The 17,282-nt window shown below is 46.3% G+C and overlaps 1 protein-coding gene across 2 annotated transcripts in view; it reads left to right on the plus strand.

Moving 5' to 3' along the window:
* LOC126534651 (5-hydroxytryptamine receptor 1-like) overlaps window positions 1-17,282 on the plus strand; it is a 192,670-nt gene that overhangs the window by 44,071 nt on the left and 131,317 nt on the right. Inside the window, exon 2 of one of the 2 annotated variants that reach the window (XM_055072547.2) lies at window positions 8,637-8,694. The exons of the other annotated variant lie outside the window; for it this stretch is intronic. The gene's annotated coding sequence lies outside the window, so the exon portion shown is untranslated. The remainder of the gene's footprint in view (window positions 1-8,636; window positions 8,695-17,282) is intronic. 2 annotated transcript variants of the gene reach the window in all.

Here is a 17,282-nt window from a genome sequence, read left to right on the forward strand (position 1 = left end):
TCGATGTCTGGAAACCATTGCACGTTTCTTTCAAGACGCCGAGAAACCAGGGTAGAGTCTAGGCAGCTGCTGTATGTAAGCCCGCGTAAATATGTTGGACTACCATCGTTGAGGCAGTAAAGGTTGTGCTGTGTGGCAAAGGATGCTAGTCTCCTTCCCCTGGAGTCCATCTTCAAACTCCCCCAAAGCGGATGGTGAGCATTAAAATCTCCGGTGAGAATCGTAGGGTCGGGTGTCGCTGATAGCACGTCGTGCAGTCGCTTAGAGTCGAAGCCGCGTGAAGGAGCAAGGTAAACAGCGACGAATGTGAACGTAAGCTTGTTCGTTTTCACAATTAAACAAACGTACTGGTTGTCGTCGTGAGGTGGGACTGGGTGCAACACGTATGTCAGATCACATCTAATATATACAATTACCTTGCTCACATCACCACAGGTAGAGGACATGAATGCCTCATAGCCGGAAATGCGTATAACATTCTGCACGTTCGGTTCGCAAAGCACAAGTACGGGAAATCGGTTTTCGAAAACGTAGTGTCTAAAATCAGAAATTCTCGATTTGAGACCACGGGCATTCCACTGCAATAGAGATGCTTTCTTGACTTCCATGTGGAAGGGCAGCGAGGGGCGGGCCATGGTGCTATGCGATGCTTTCAAGTACTGGAGTCAGCGCGTCCAGCACTTGCAGTGCACTACGAGCAGCCGGAGTGTCCATGTTTGTCAGTAGTAGACGCATGACATTCGTGAGGGATTTGAGCATAGCAATCACTTGTGAATCCTTGTCTCGCATTTGGTCAGCTGAAGTGACATTTGACGTTAAGTGGCGAGTCATGTGCTGTGGCTCTGGCGCGTGGCATGTCTTCGGCAGTGCTGGCCACACCTCACTTGATGAAGCAGGAATAGCAGGGCCGCTTTTATCGTTGACATTCGTGCTCTTACTGGAGACAGATGGAACAGGAGGTGGCGTTGTCGGACGAGACTTTTCCCTTGAACCGAAAGAGGATTTCGTAGACTTTCGTTTCCGGGAGCGGTGTCGCCTTATCGCTGCAGAAACATCTCTGTGTGATGATCCGTCTCTGGCCATTTTTCGCAATATTTTCTGCTCTTTCTTTAGGCGTGGACAGTCTTTTGAGGATGCGGCGTGTGGGCCTTTACAATTAGGGCACTTGAGCTCTGTTGCACGGCAAGCGTCCGTGTCGTGTTGTTCGGAACATCGTGGGCATGTCGCTGTATTTTGGCAGACAGCGCTCACATGTCCAATTCTTTGACACCTTCTGCACTGAAGTGGTTTGGGTACGAAAGGTCGTACCACATGCCGAAAGTGTCCGACCTTTACATGTGACGGTAGGCAGTCACCTTTAAACACGAGCCTTACACAAGTCGACTTGCCGAGGCGCCGAGCTTGTAGTAAGGCAACACCATCTGTGGCAGGTTTGATTAAAATTAGCAGGTCGCTGTCGCGAATCGATGTGTCAATATCATAAACGACCCCAGCCGTGGTTTCGTTGTCCTGCGGAATGAGGTAGTGGACGTTGATGTGGCCCAGGAGCTTTACTGCCACCAAAGCATTGATTGCGCTTTGGTTGTGGACATCAATAGCCAGGACGTTCTTTCGAGTATTAATTCTGATATCTTTGATTTCTCCTGGGACAAGAGCCTCCAGAGAAACGGAAATCGCTTGTCTATTAAGGTGGTTGAGGTTGTCGGCAGGTGTGTCCGGTACAAAAAGAATTGTATGCGCAGATGGCCTTCGCTGTGGCATGACGGTAGACTTACTTGACGAAGACCGTCCGCTGATGTTCCTTTTCTTGGCCTTGCGATGTACCACTCTTTCGAAGCCTTCGTCATCTGAGGCGTCATCGCTTGAGCAGGAGTACAGCGCAGTGTCCTCGCTGTAAGCTTGACTAGGAGGGCAATTTCTCTTCCTCGGGCCGGTACCTGCCGAAGCAGTCACGTCGCGTCGGCATTCTGCCGACTCCACTTCCATTGCCGTGGCAATGGGAGCGGCGTCACCCAGTAAAACACGGGGAAAAACCGAAAATACTGCAGCGGGAAGGAACAGTGGTCTCTACGAGAATCACTTCGTCTTCGTTCTTCTTCTCACTGCAGGAATGTACGCGATTGCCTTTACGTGCCACTAGAGATGTATAAGGAGAACGAGGCGTTGAAAAAAATTATGTGTCAATGCTAAGAATAAGGGTGGCGCAAATGTAAGCGCGCATACGGGCAGTGTTCGCAGGCCACTCTTGGTGAAACTTCAAATTCTAGAAAATAAAAAGAAATAAGAAAGTCCTCCAGTAGGTGACATGCAGTGCTACCATTTTTCAGTTGCAGTTTTAAACCGAGAGCCGTGTCTTTCATCACGACTAGCGGAAGTTGGTTTCCCAATGCAAGTGGTTAACCGTACACCTTGAGGTAAAACGAAAGCCACGTCTATTATCCTGTCTTGTATCCAGTTATGGACACCGGCAGGGAAATGGTCACAGAGCTTGCTGAGTGTGCGTCCAGGACGCCAGCCAAGTTAGCGGCCCTTGGGCACTGGAAGGCCTTGGGCAAGCTGGACGCAGCCTACCATGCCGACTCTTCATATGACGTAGCGTTTGTGAAATTCAAAGTTAGTGAATTGAAATTTGCAGACCAAGCAGCGCAGTTACCCGGCAGTTTTGCTACGTATCACTGCAGCTAGTTCCTCGCGGTTCGCCGCCATCATTTTTTTGTAGTGCGACGGTAAAAGTGGGGGAAATAAATGACCACCGAAGAAGCCAAACAGCTTCAGGTCCATCTTGGGGATGGAGAACAGGAGCTTCTCCTGGGAACATTTGGCCTGGGCTTTGATTTATTTATTGATTGATTGACTGATTCATCGATCGATTGATTGATTGATCGATCCACCGATTGATTGATTGATTGATTGATTGATTGATTGATTGATTGATTGATTGATTGAATCGATCGATCTCTTGATTGATTTAACGTCCCAATGCAAGATTTCGGCTACGAAAGGCGCTCTAGTGGAAAGTTCCGGATAAATTCTGAACACCTATGTTTTTTTTTAACGTGCACCTCAATATAAGCGCACAAGCATTTTCGCATTTCGTCTGCATAAAAATGTAGCCGTCGCGGCGAAGAATAGGCCTGGACTTGAGGAGTCCTGTTGTAGCGGTTGAGTAGCGATGAGCAGCCACGTTTATTACGAGAGCTGGCCTCGTCATGGGCGTGATGGCGACGGAAGAAGAGTACCCTCAAAGGAAATGTATCGACCACCCTGTCGGGCACAACGTGAACTCATGATGTGCATGTTAGCCGGCAATCTTCCAACCTCATCGTCACCTCTGTGATGGTTGGGCTACACTCTTATCCTTGCGTTTGGAGCCTGCACGTTGGGATTCAGCCGCAGGGTAGTTTGCTCCATCGTACCGGACTTCCTCAATGAATTCAGCCGATTGTTCCCTTAAATTTGCATCGATTCCCTCACTTCTGAAGTAGTCTTGAAATTATAACTCCCGTCTTTTTTTCCCTTTATATGTAGCGGTTCACTTTACAGTAACACAAAATTAGGTCTTTTCACATGACGTTACATCACTCCTAGATGTCTACAATTGACCAACCGCGATGGTTTAGCGACTATGTTGCTACGCTGCTAAGCACGAAGTCGCGGGTTCAAATGGCCGCTGCGGCGGCTCGATGGGGGCGAGATGCAAAAAAATCCCAGTGTCCCGTGCAGTGCAGGCACGTTAAAGGTATCCCTGGTGGTGAAAATTAACCCGCAGGCACGCCGTAATGTCTCCTACTACGGCGTGCCTCGAAATCCAATCGTTCTTTTGGCAAGTAAAACCCTAGTGTTTAATTCAGTTAGTCACTATTGTTACGGTGGGAAATTTATGCAATTTTCCGCAAGTCCCTCTTAGTTCGTACGAGCACTATATTCTGCATAACAATAACGGTAACATTCAAGCCGGGCCTTCGGATCCGTGACTTCCGGCCAGGCATCAGATAAAAGTGCATTAGCGATACGTTGGTATAATTGTATGAGAGTGAAATGCGGTGCATTGATTCGGCTAGTGCGTTGGCCGAGAATGGGCACGCATAACCAGTTGTACATACTCAGCGCCTAGGCTGTTTGTCGAGGGCCGCATACCTGGTGGCACTTACACTGTGACCCAAGTTGTCTGCTATGCCGGACACCAGCCAGTAACAAATGGTACGTCCGGGCTGGCACCCAGTGTACCAATTTATTTATGCGTATATATACGCACAAATATATCCGGCTATGATGATATACGACGACGAACCCCAAACGCCGGTGAATAGTCGAAAACAAGTTCGCTTTAAAAACGCGTCCAAACGCAGAAAGGAAATATAACTGATCAATGGAGCATCGCTGAACCTGCGGCATGCGACGACGACAACCTAACTTGGAACAACCAAAGCGATAGTTCAGGAGAACACGTGTCACTACGGATTCCCATGCAATTTATAAGAGGGTACATCTATGCGGGAGGCGGCATTCAATTATTCGGCAAGTGCAGACTGGGCCACGCTGTGCCTGGCATTCCCTGCAGGTACGTTAGGCGTTTATGCAAACATCCTTTCATTTAATGAATTTTGTATAGATTTGCCCCCTCATAGTTCTCAACGCTTTAAGGTCATTAATTGTGACACCATTTATAATGCCGCTGAAAAAAAAATGTACTGCAGCCTCAATCATTGAGTACATGCGCTGTGTAGAACTAAACGCACATTTGCTGAATAGGCCCGGGCTGCTTTGTCGGCTTTCAAGCATCTCCAAAGGGACGTTCTCAAAGCTTGTGAGCTGGCAGTGCGGATGAGTCTTCTAAAAGATAGCGACTTGCATCACCCAAATACCAGCGATTCTACGAGCTAGGACGTGTCTGTGTAATTACGATGCGCTTTGCAAATAGCCAAGTTGCGCTTTTCTCCAAAACGTTTTTCATAGATTTCGACTACGGCTAAAAATCGAACTAGCGCCACAGAACACTCACTCACAACTTCTCTCGTTGATGCATCATTGGAGGATCGAGACTCAAATCACCCGGCTGGAGCACGTGCAGCGTAGGGTTTGATCTCACTGAATAAGCGAGAATGAACGATAGCGGAGGAGGAATCGGGACTGGCCCTTTCAGCCGCTCTCGCGAGCTGGTTTCTCAGTACCGCCGCATTCGCGTCATTGCAATGATCGCCAAAGACCCGCGCTTCTTACAACTTCACTTTGCCGCAGTCGGCAGTACACGCTTCGCCACGATGGGTAAGTGGCTTTCAATCGTTTAGTGAATATAGGACTTATGATGTCAGCGGAACAAGTTGCAACGATCCTGTTTTCTGTCGAAATCCTCTCTTCGAATAAGTGCTCGAGCGGCACGGAACAGTGGTTGGGAATGTTGCTTCACGGGGACCTCGAAATGCGCCGGCAGCCTTTTTATTTTTTTTGCCCGTTCGCAAATTTGATGGAAACTCTTCAATTAGCGTGTGCGCATGCCAGCGCGAGCAACCGTCCGCTGATTCGGCATCGTGTGTAGGACGGTCGAACAAGCTTCACGTAGTTCGGCGGCTTATGTGCCGTAACAATGTTCCTGCGCTTGACGTATAGCCGGATCAGGATTGCCAAACAACAGAGCTTAACCTTTGGTGACTCAGCTCATTACAAAGCACTGTAGTGAACACATTAGTTATTGCTAACAATGAATCGAGCATTAAGTCCACTGTTTATTTGCGTGTTGTATTATGTTCCCGCTGCAAGTATGAATGTGAGCACTGCGAGGCTTTATGCTGTCAATAAACATACAAACACATGAACCGTAGTAATAATAGAAGTCGAGACGCTCATTTTTTTTTGTAGCTGCATCCACATTAAGCAAGCAATAATACCAATTAATACATAGGCGTACTTAATTATTCCCTTTAATTCAAATGCAGCAGTAATAAAAATAAAAAAAAGCATGAGAACGTACAACTTGCCATGGGTACAGGAGTCGAAGTCACATCTCGCGCATTATGCCTGCGATGTTTCACCATCGAAAACAAGATATGCGGATTTCATTAACCAAAACATCGATTTGGTTAGGAAAAACAAATTAGGTGGGTGGGTGGACGGGACGGGATTTAGTGGAATATGGCATGTATAACATGGAATGGATGGGATAGGATGGGATGGATGGATGGATGGATGGATGGATGGATGGATGGATGGATGGATGGATGGATGGATGGATGGATGGATGCTATATGCGTCCCCTTTGGAACGGGCAGTGGGTTGCGCCACCAAGCTGTTTTTATATTCACTAATGTCCTACCTGAGTTAACAGAGAAAAGGGAAAACAAAACACGATGCATTCCCATAACCAAACTTTCTGAACCCCTATTGCGAACTTTGTTTTTGCACGCATCCGCTGTTGGTCGCTTCCCTGCTTTTCTTCCACCAATGTTCCGATCGCGATGCGCGCGGAGGCGAGCGCCATTTGTTGTTGTTGCAAGAAACCCAGCGGCGTGCTCGAGCAAGACCACAGCAGCAGCAGCAGCTGCTGCAGCGCCAGGAAAGTCGGGAGAACAGGCAAAGAAAGCTTCGCTTGAAAACGAAGGACACCGGACGAGCGGTGTGGTATGCATCTTTCCGTTTTCTGTTGCCGTTATTTTTTGTGTTCGTTGAAAGAATGCATCAATTCCAACTCGCCCCGCTTTCCACCTTACCTCTATCGATAAGCCGGATTGTTTACCGGGGTCGTAGCCGTGGGGTCTCGTTAACATCTGTTAGTTTTGAACGCCCAAGTAGCCTCGAATAACGCGAAAGTTAAGCCCAGACAGCACGTACGCTTGCCAGCACGTGCTTGCTCCTGGTTACTTCTCGCTAGACGCCATGGCAGACGTCTCTCGATAGCGCTTCCTTCAAACGCGCAATTATATGACATGGACGTATAATATTGAATCATTGAATAAATAATTATCACGTGCATCTGGTGTCCTATCACTACGCAGACACTTTCTCCCAGAAGAAAGCTTAACTCCAGGTTTATCACGCGCTCTTTGCTACCCGGATAAATTATTGTTTACTAAGTGGCTTGTGTAATGAAAGAAACGCTCAAGCTGCGAAAAAAAAAAAGAAAACTGATTCAAGATTTTTAAATAGTTACCACAAATTTGCCATGCCCCATTTTCTGAAAATACGCACTTTATCGTAAGTACACTATGCCCATGTGAAGTTGAGCCTGCTGTCCCTGGACGCGCTCTAAAAAAGTTAACGTGCAAATTTGCATCTTCGTTTTCATTTTCACGTTGACAGGTCACTGAATTATAATCGAGTGCTACAAGACTGGAAGACTTCGTTAAGCGTGGAATGGTGATAGAGGAGGAGGAGGAAAAACTTTATTTGCTGTAATTGGTTAGAAATTAGCGGTGGCACATGTGATAGGCCGTCTTCACGGTCTTCTTCCCCATCTGCGCAGGGTCGACGCCCCTATTCCAGGGCACCAATGAGGGTGGCTACTCGGTGAGCGTGCTTTACTAGTCCATGCCGGACTTTCGGGTCGCTGCTGGAGAGCACCCTCTCCCACTGCTCCGCACTCGGGTCTTTTATTTGAAGGAATTATTGATTCTGAACGCATCCCCATGTAATGTGACATAAGGTGTGCTTGGCGCCGCACAGGGGCAAATGTCTCTATACTGGGTGGGAAACATCTTGCTTAGTGTGTTTAGATTTGGGTACGTTCCTGTTTGCAGCCTCCTCCAAGAGGTTGCTTCATGCTGATTTAGGCTGTTCTGGGGTGGAGGGTATTTGATTAAGACCCCCTTATAGTAATTCAGAATGTCTGAGTAGCTTGGGTTGACTGGTATGGGTTCCTCAGGGTCGGTGCTTGTGGCTGCTCGGTTTGTGTGCTCTCGAGCGGCCTTGTCCGCCTTTAGGTTCGCTTCTATTCCAGCGTGTCCCGGTACCCAGAAAATTGTATGCCTGACTTTGTTGTTAGCCCTGCAGGAGCGGAGGATGTGAAGCGCTCTGCGTCCTATTCTGCCGTTCATCTAATTCCGACATGTAGCTTGCGAGTCGGCGAGTATTGTTAAAGACCTTTCGGATCGGTAGCCCTCCACTGCCGCTAGAGCTGCGGCTATTTCCACAGCTTCCGTTACCGAGCAGTCCTTCATTGACGCGCTGCTGATCTCTTTCTAGTCCGAGCTTATTACTATCGCAGCTGTCTTTACTATGTTTGTGCCTCTTTGCTTGGCGTATACTGCAGCATCTGTGTATACTGTTGTGTTTCTTGTGGCCAGGTACTTTTGGACGTATTTCGCCCTTGCGTCCCTTCGCGCTGTGTGCAGGTTTGGGTCCATGTTTTTGGGTAGGGGGCTAACAGTGTATGTTTTCCGATATTCATCAGGAATCCCCTCCGTTCTTTGGGTTTCTTTGATTGATTCCGCGAAGCCTAGCCTTATTAGCAGTTCCCTTCCCGTTTTGGTCTGCATGAGTGTCATGAGCTGTGCGATACTTTGGGCTTGTTTTAGTTCTTCGAAGGTGTTGCTTAAACCAAGTGCCATTAGTTTCTCTGTCGATGTATTGTTCGGCAGGTGAAGTGCTGTTTGGACGCTTTGTGTAAAATGGTGTCTGCGTCTTGTATTTCCTGTTTGGTGCAGTTGAAGTACGGGAGTGAGTATGCGACCCTGCTGACCACCAGGTTGCCAACCAGCTTAAGTGTGTCTCCTTCTTTCATCCCATATCTCTTTTGTGACACCCGCGTGATCATGCGTGCTATTTGGGTTGTTGACTGCTTGAGTGTCTTCAGCGTGTGGATGCAGCGCTGGTTGGATTGCACCCACATTCCAAGGATACTGATTTGTTGGCTTTCCGGTGTTGGCTGCCCCTTTCGCCGCATGTTAAGGCTTTCTTTGCTTTTCTTGCCCCGTGTAATTCTCAGAAGCTCGGATTTCTCCATTGAGCACTCAAGGCCTCTTTCCCCGACGTATTCTTCCACGCAAGTGGCTGCTTCTTGCAGATAGCTTTCTTTTTGGCACAGCGAGCCTTTAGTGGCCCAGATGGTGATGTCATCTGCATACATGGCGTGTTGTATGCCTTCGATTTTGCAACTGCTGATTATGATTGAAGAAACGAAAGAAAGAAGGAATGAAGAAAAGTATGAACGATACGAAAGAACAAAGAAAGAAAGATGGACAGAAAGAGAGAAAGAAAGTACATTTAGGTAGAGCATCCGGTGCTGGCATGTTTCGTTGTAGAGAATGACCTAGAGATTCATACGTTTACATCGCAATGCGCTCGTTACGCATTGCAAGAAGTCTGACCGCTCCGATCGTATAAATTAATGCATTACCACGTGTGCAGCAGGCTTTCGCCTTCACGCGTTACAGGTGTGTAACAACATGCTGCCAAATTTTTGTACGTGTGAACCGCACTCTCCTAAAACAATAATAAGGCCTCCGATAGAAACGCAGTGGCAGAAGGTTGTGAGTACCCTGCCCTCACCGTGCAGGTACCGTGGAAATAGCTCGGCGTTAAGTTTTCCCCAAGAACCGAAACAGAGATACGCGCTAACCATTCCGCTGAGCGTAATGTCGGCACAAGTGTTGCTACCCCGTGGCTCTATGTCTGGCAAAAATATCCATGCTGACGGGGGTACACTGGATTGCGTTTCATGATTTATTCGGGCTGTGGCCCGGAAGGCAGTTGCTTGAGATATCATTCACTGCCATCCGCTATGCCGAAAGAACTACACGGTATACGTTTGCGCGCAACAAGCAGAAACTGGAAACGCTAAGTGCTCCTTGCTGTTCTTCAGACGTTGTCGCGAGCCTCAACATCTCCACTCGCAGGACCGGTCCTTGCCGTCCCTGCTTGCGCTAGAAAGGCAGATGCAGAATACAACTCCACTTTGCTCCAGTAACTGGATTGCACGAACGTTCAGGATCACAACGGGGTGGACGGAGTTCTTGCTAACCACCAGCAGTACCTGGCTGTCATGACAATATCTGTTCCCTTGCGCGCGTTCACTCCCAAGGAATAAATTAAACTGCATTGGGCATGCAAGTCGAATGTCGTGGTGAGAAGCGACGTGAAAAACGTTACAGTGCACGTACATAAGGTGAAAATGCGGCTGAGTCTAACCTATCCTTTAAGCATACGCCCGCTCATATATATTCCAATGCAGTATACTACATGTTGAATTTTCGATCTGAATATTAGTACCTTGAATATGCCAGCCCTAATTTCGTGAGTGCGTTATGTTAGATAAAAGCTGAGTACTACTCTACCATCATAAAATATTGTAACTTCCGCGTCAGTAACGCGCACATGCACATATGTTTCTGCTGTCAAAGTTTAAAAATTGCCGTTCCGTGGAGTTCAAGCTCTTTGTGTCATCCGGCGTACTGAAGGCGCGACAATTTGCAGACAAAGCGGAAGACCTGCTAGGCATATTTTCTAATCCTTACTCAGAGCAGAAAAATATCGAAACCATATTAACACACAACCGAACACCGCACAAAATTCCATACCAAAGCCTGTCGTAATTATCATTGTAAATTAAAATAAGTATGAAATCTTTTACCAAAATCTATTGATTCGAAAGCATTAAATGGCTCATGATTCGGAAAACCCGGCGCTGTCGGCGTCGGCCTGACCACGCGATGGTACGAAAAGGGTTCGAACCCTCCACCATTGTGGTGGGGAATTGTACGTTAGACCTTTGTTGTGAGTCGAACCTATGGCCTTTGGTGTTAATTAAGGTGAATTAATCATGGCACAGTGAATATTAATTGAGGCACACGAACCCACGACCTTTGGTGGCAGTCGTACCCACGACCTTCAGTGTTAATTAAGGCGAAGTTAAATTAAGGACAGTGAAAGAGCCTATGCATCGCTCGGTCATCCACGTAGGGACAACTAAATACACCTTGAATTTTTGTTATTTCATACCCTTCCACCAGATGGTTACATGTGCTTTCTCGTTTTCTCGTAGTTTCGGTTTCTTTCTTTTTCTTTTACCCTAATGCTTTCCAGCAAACCAATCATCTGCACACGGTCTTTGTATTGTAATAGTTTGTTTCTTTCACCTGCTATGCCAAGATGTCTCATATATATATATATATATATATATATATATATATATATATATGTGTGTGTGTGTGTTACGGTAATATTCCTCTAGAGGAGCGTCGATGAAGAAGACGCTATTGATCTGTCGCGGGCATTCGTCCATAGGGTTCAGTGCTTGCTCTCCTTGTCAATATATTGTAAATACGTTTTCCTGTTGTGTCGGCCCCCAGGTAACATCTTGGTCTTGGTGCCAGGGTACGAACACGGGGCTATGCATGTCTCTCCTGACCAGCAAGACTGGGGCGCTGCACTGCCCGTTGTTACATTTGCCTATGATTCCTCTCGTCACGATATACCGTGGGTTTTTCACCCTTTTATCTTCTGTTTAGCCGCGACCCAACGCTGTCTTTTGACACTATCATCCCCGCTGGCGACCATTTGCCCACTGAGTACGCCCACGCTGACATTTCCAAAGCTGACGAAGCACGCCGGGTTGCTCGCCATCGCCTTACGATATCGCAAGACCACCAGAGGCGCCGCTATTACTCCCGTCATCGCCACGTTATCTACACCCCTGGTGCCCTTGTGCTTCTGTGTACTCCGACACGGCGTGTGGACTCCGACACGGCGTGTTGGACTCTGAAAAATTTCTTTTCCTGGTACTCTGGACCATACTGTATCTCAAGACGTGTAGCAGACGGCACTTACGAGATTGGCCCGCTAGAGACCTTCCGCTTCCTCCATTTCGCCGCCTACAGACGTTGTTTGGGTATCCCGCATTAAACATTGCCGCTCCCCTACCCCACAGCAAATACCGTTATGGTGTTTCAGCAGCCAGGGCCCATTTTACGGTAACATTCCTCTATTGGAGCGTCGATGGAGAAGACGCTTTTGATCTGGCGCGCGTATTCAATGATAAGGTTCAGTGCTTGCTCTCTTTGTAGATCTATTGCAAATACGTTTTCATGTTGTGAAGGCCCCCACGCAACAGTAAATAGGAGTATAGATGAAGCAAATAGTTCTTCGAATCCTGGGTTTATTCATCAGAAGAAAGTGCAGGCGTGCGTGGAATAGTTAAACAAACACTTAAGCAGACGTTTCAGCCGAGGTCCGGCCTTCACGCCAGACCCCGGCCTTTTAAATCTCTTTGAGGTCAAGGATAAGAGTTTCTTGCGTTTATCTTTGAGAGAGAAAGACCCAATATTTACATTTCGCAGGCATCTTTACTGGCTCGTATCTAGATGTGTGCAACTACCCAACTGCAAACTGGTGCACTCTTAAAAGAGGCTGAGATCCGCCTTGGAAGGCATTAAAAAATGTTCTGACATTTTCTTGCTTTCTTGTTTTTAAGAAGTGACTTAAGGAAAGACTTTCGTTGGCGTATATTGTTTCCGAACAAAGAAGAGTTGGAATGACGTGCATGCTTTCACGGAAAGCCACAAGGCTAACGACGTGTGCATCGTAACAAAAAAGGAAAAAAGAAAAAGCAGGTGAGCACTAGCGGAGAAAGCATGAAGCACTTCATTTCAAATAAAAATTAGAAGACTTGGAACCGAGACGGTACAAGTAATTCAAGCTATGCTTTGCTTGGTTAGGTTTTCTGTTGACTTCGTGTCATTTTATATATGAATTTAAGTCTAAACAGACGGCACTGAAAGCCAGCAGATGTGGTCAGCTTCATCCTAGATTTCATACAAAATTGAGAAGACCTACGTGAAGGAGGGGAGGGGACCGGGCAGAAGGGGTAGGGGAGTGAGGGGAGTGAGGGGAGAGGAGAGGGAGCGAGAGGGTGGGAGAGCTCTTCGTTTGATGGCCGCATTTTACGGTCGATCATCCACGCTGAACGGACGTCTCCATAGATCCCAGTTTCTCGGACTTCTCTGCTTCTCTGCGCTGGTTGTTCTCTCTTCGCGTTTCTCATGCCATCCAAAATTCCGGTTTCCGTTTCACTGCGGCGTTCTTTCCCTTGCCTCGGTCCAGCGTTGTTCTGCCGATGTCCTATATCGTTTTTTTTTTCTTCTGCGGGGTTCGATAGAGCACTCCACTTTCGAATCAATGCGCTATCTCGAGTTGCATCGTCCCCTTCTTCACGACTTGACGAGAGCGGAAGAAAAAGAAGACGAGAAGCGAATGCGGCGGCCGCAGGAAGTAGAAAAAAAAAACGGAGTGTCACCGCGATTGTGTCTTATAGACTCGCAGCTAAAAGTGCCGTCAGCGAGTCGCGAGATGGTATCAGCTGTGGCGTGAGTACTAAAGAAAAAAAGCAGGAAGACGGCGCTATGTTTGACTTTAAGGGAAGTGGGCTGAAAGTTTCTAAAACAACGCTCTCGCTACCAAAAGGAGAGGTAAACTTGAAGTTGCAAGTATACATCTCTTTGGTGAGCATTGCAGAATTCAACAGCAAGGTTCTGCGGGTGGTAGTGTTATAACTTCGGGTGGTTCGGTTTGCCGACATTTTTTTTTCGCTCGCTATCAAAGAGCCCTAGTTCTAACAGTTCAAGACGGGGCAGTTATCGTTTTTCGACAAATAATTGCAGGGCGCCCTCATTGGAAATCAAGTATTACGTTCGCTACACCCAACACAAAGAAAGGTGTATGCGACGTCCGCACGCTCATTTACGCATAAATTGTTTATGAAGTATTTCCATCGAATGTCCCAGGAGATCTAATCTTATTTGTCGTCATGAATACCTGTGCGTTGCAAGCCGTCGCCACAACTTGGTTTGTATGGGTGGTACAGCAAGTGCATAGCATATATACAGGGTGTCCCAGCTAAATGTAGTCAGAGGTTAAAATTATACCGATGCACTATAAGACGACGCGACCAAATGCAATGTTTGTCGCTGTCGTATGGAGCAAGTAACGCCATTTTTTTGTATTCTGGCTAATTGCATAATTAACCAAGATTAATTACCCACTTCTGAAGCAAAAAAGATAGGCAGAAAAATTCCTATTAGAAAGCTGTAGAGTGGTTTATGAAACGTCCGATTAAACACTTTCTAACCGTCTTTCTATTACGTATTAACGTTTTTTCGCTTACTGCAAATGCCTGCGAAATACAGAAAAAAAAAAAAAACGTGACACGCCCGCTTGCGCGCCGTGGTTGCAGTGCTCCCAAACGTTGCTTATAGTGCTTGTTATGTCTTATAGGGCATCGGCGTATTTTTTAAATCTGGCTAAAGTTAGCTGGGTCACCCTGTAATATGCTCAACGTGCTCACACTCGCCGCCTTTCGGGGTGGTGACGTTTTGAGACGCCTTGGGATATCGCATGGCCAAATTTACAAGCATCACCTCGAGAGAGCTGCCTTTCTTTGTGCGTCAATGCGACGAAAGTGCCTCGGCATTCTGTTTAGTCCAGTCAAGTTCTCAAGCGTTTCCCAATTAGCAACAAAAAAGGAAAAAAACGAAAGACCTGGGCATACAGAATTTTATCTCATAATTCACATGCGTCAAGCAAACTCCTTATACACAAACGCGAACAGCTTTCTAGTCGCTCTGTGCGACCAGATCGGCCTCCTCCTCTGATTCCTTCCTCCTGGAAAATAATTTGTCCATTCATTATAACGCTAGCTAAATTAATCTTGTGTAATACACCCCCAGTCGCAGTTCATTCTTTATTGTAAGCCAAGGCAGCGTCAAAACTCGTTTTATCTTTAATTCATACCGTTGCTTTTCTTTGGTTAGGTAAACACTCACCGCAAACCTATCGTCCTACACCGATACCATGTATATGCTGGAAAATCTTAGAGCACATAATTGCCTCCAATGTATGTAACCTTCTATAATCTATTAACTTTTTCTTAGCTCACCAACATGCGTTCTGGAGAGCTCACTCATATGTAGCGCAGCTACTATACTGTTAACAACTAACTTGCATTTTCACATGCACGAGAAACTACAAACTGACTATATCTTTTTAGATTTTTCAGAAGCGTTTTATCGCATCGCAGTGTGCCCATTCATTGTGAAACTATCAGCTAACTTAGACTTTGTAGCCTTATCGCAGATCCACTGTTTTATTTCCAACCAATTACGGTTCACAGCCGCTAATGACATTTTCATTTGTGAGCTCTGCCGTACCTCAAGGCAGCGTTCTTGGACCATTTCTCTTTCTAATATTGCCGAATAATCGTATAAGCTCACACGCCTATTTTTGTTGATTACTGCATTATCTACCGTCCTATTAAATTTTCGGACGACGACCTCACCCTTCTCGTACCTCACACCTACAAAGTGGGAGGTCTTGGCGTAAGACTTGGAGCATACAACCTAACGTTTCAAAATTCAAAGTAATCTCGTTCAATCGCAAACTCTATAACCTTCCATTTTCATAGTAGCTAACTAAGAACATCATCTACCATACTTCCGAGTACAATTTCTTGGCGTTAAACTCAACCTAAGTATTTTGTTCGTTTTCAGATATTAAACACGTCTGCGCTAACGCATCTGGATCATTCGGGTATTGACGTCTCAATCTCCGTACCTCGACTACTGAAATACGTAAGTGTGTTTATATAAGCTTTGTGCGACCTCAAATCGACTTTGCCTTCAACCGTTTGGTCTCCCCATCAAAACTACTACTCTCGGTCATACAGTTATTCTCAAGCAGAACACAAATCAAACGTAGCCTATCACTACACCCGTTATGTCGGTGTCGCGACAACGCTGTCTTTAATCTATTACATAAGTATGTCCACAATAGGAAGCGTTCACCTTCGCGTCTTGAAGTCCCCCTTTGCACGTCTGGAAGGACATATATGTTTCACTCATTTCTATAGCGAGACACTTTCGTTTAACTCCTCAGATCCTCAGCTCTTTAACTCTTCAGCTACTCATACGGATGTCGAATAACCAGCCTGAGGTGCCTGTTTCGGTGACCGACCGTGATACCCTTCGGCATCTTCTGGACACTCATTTCTTTCTTGATAACACCATGTGATGTCGCATAGTGATGTTGCGTGGTGATGTCGCGCATCGATCGCTTGACTACTTCCAACGTAGCTCGTTATCGAATTTATATAATTACTGCACGCAATTTAGTTTACTGACACTAGTTACCTGAATTGTATTGATTGCCTTTTGCCCTTATGTTGGTATTATGGCACGAGACACTACCTACTCTTCCAACTGGTAATGGCTGTAGTTTTTTTTTTTTTATGGAAACGCGTCGAATGGGCCGGCCCGTTCCGCGAAAAAGCCGGCCTCTGTAGTCTGTAGCGCCGAAACGGCACCTACAGTCCCATTGGCTACGACGCCTCGTCACGAGTGTACCTCAATGGAGCAGGGCGGGTGAAAGTGTTCACCTACTGCCGCCATAGTGCGCCAGGTGTTGCGCGAGGGGAGAGGGCATTGCCGCGACGCCACGTCACCCTCGCTCTCGGATGCCTGTCTTACCCGCGCATTACTTCGCCTTGCATGCTCTCGCCTGCGTTATAACTGCGCCCCGGTAAGGCTGAATCCAAACGCCTGAAGCCTCTCAACGCGCTTGCTCGCTCGCGAGGAGTTCACAACTCGCAGGACCACTCAGCGGCGTTCGACTGGACATTAATTCATTCCCATTGACATCTCACATAAAGTGCTTAGGTGCGTCCCAGGTTGCTTCGTTTAGCCTTCCTATTTAGGTCTGGTAACATACTTTTGAGGAGTGTCGTCGTGTTCTTCTAGAGGGTCATAAATTGGACAAGAATATTTCTCTAAGACATTTTTATCCTCAAAGCACTCTTCCATCCTTTAATCATGGTGTCCAGTTGCTGTCTCTTTCTATACAAAAAACCTGGCTCATTACTGCAGGAGTATTATTTCGAAAAGTAACGAGTTCTTTCTTTTCCACACTCTCGAACATTCCTTTAGTGTTTTCTTGGCGTGAGGTTTCCCTGCTCCAATTTTGTGTGTTCGAAATAATTGTTTCAAACTGTTTTGATATAGTGACTGATATATATATATATATATATATATATATATATATATATATATATATATATATATATATATATATGTGTGTGTGTGTGTGTGTGTGTGTGTGTGTGTGTGTGTTACTATATCATAACAGTTTGTTTGAAACAATTATTTAAAAACAATATTTAAAGCAGGAAGTCTTTCTGTCAACCATTTTTGCGAAAACAAATTTTCAGCACCTCTAGGAATATGTGAAGTTGTTTAGAAAGCTCGAGCACCGCTAGGAACATGTGAAATTTTTTAGAAAACTCGAAATTATGAGTCGCAAAACGCATT

This window comes from Dermacentor andersoni, chromosome 7, assembly GCF_023375885.2.
Source record: "Dermacentor andersoni chromosome 7, qqDerAnde1_hic_scaffold, whole genome shotgun sequence".
Taxonomy (NCBI): domain Eukaryota; kingdom Metazoa; phylum Arthropoda; class Arachnida; order Ixodida; family Ixodidae; genus Dermacentor; species Dermacentor andersoni.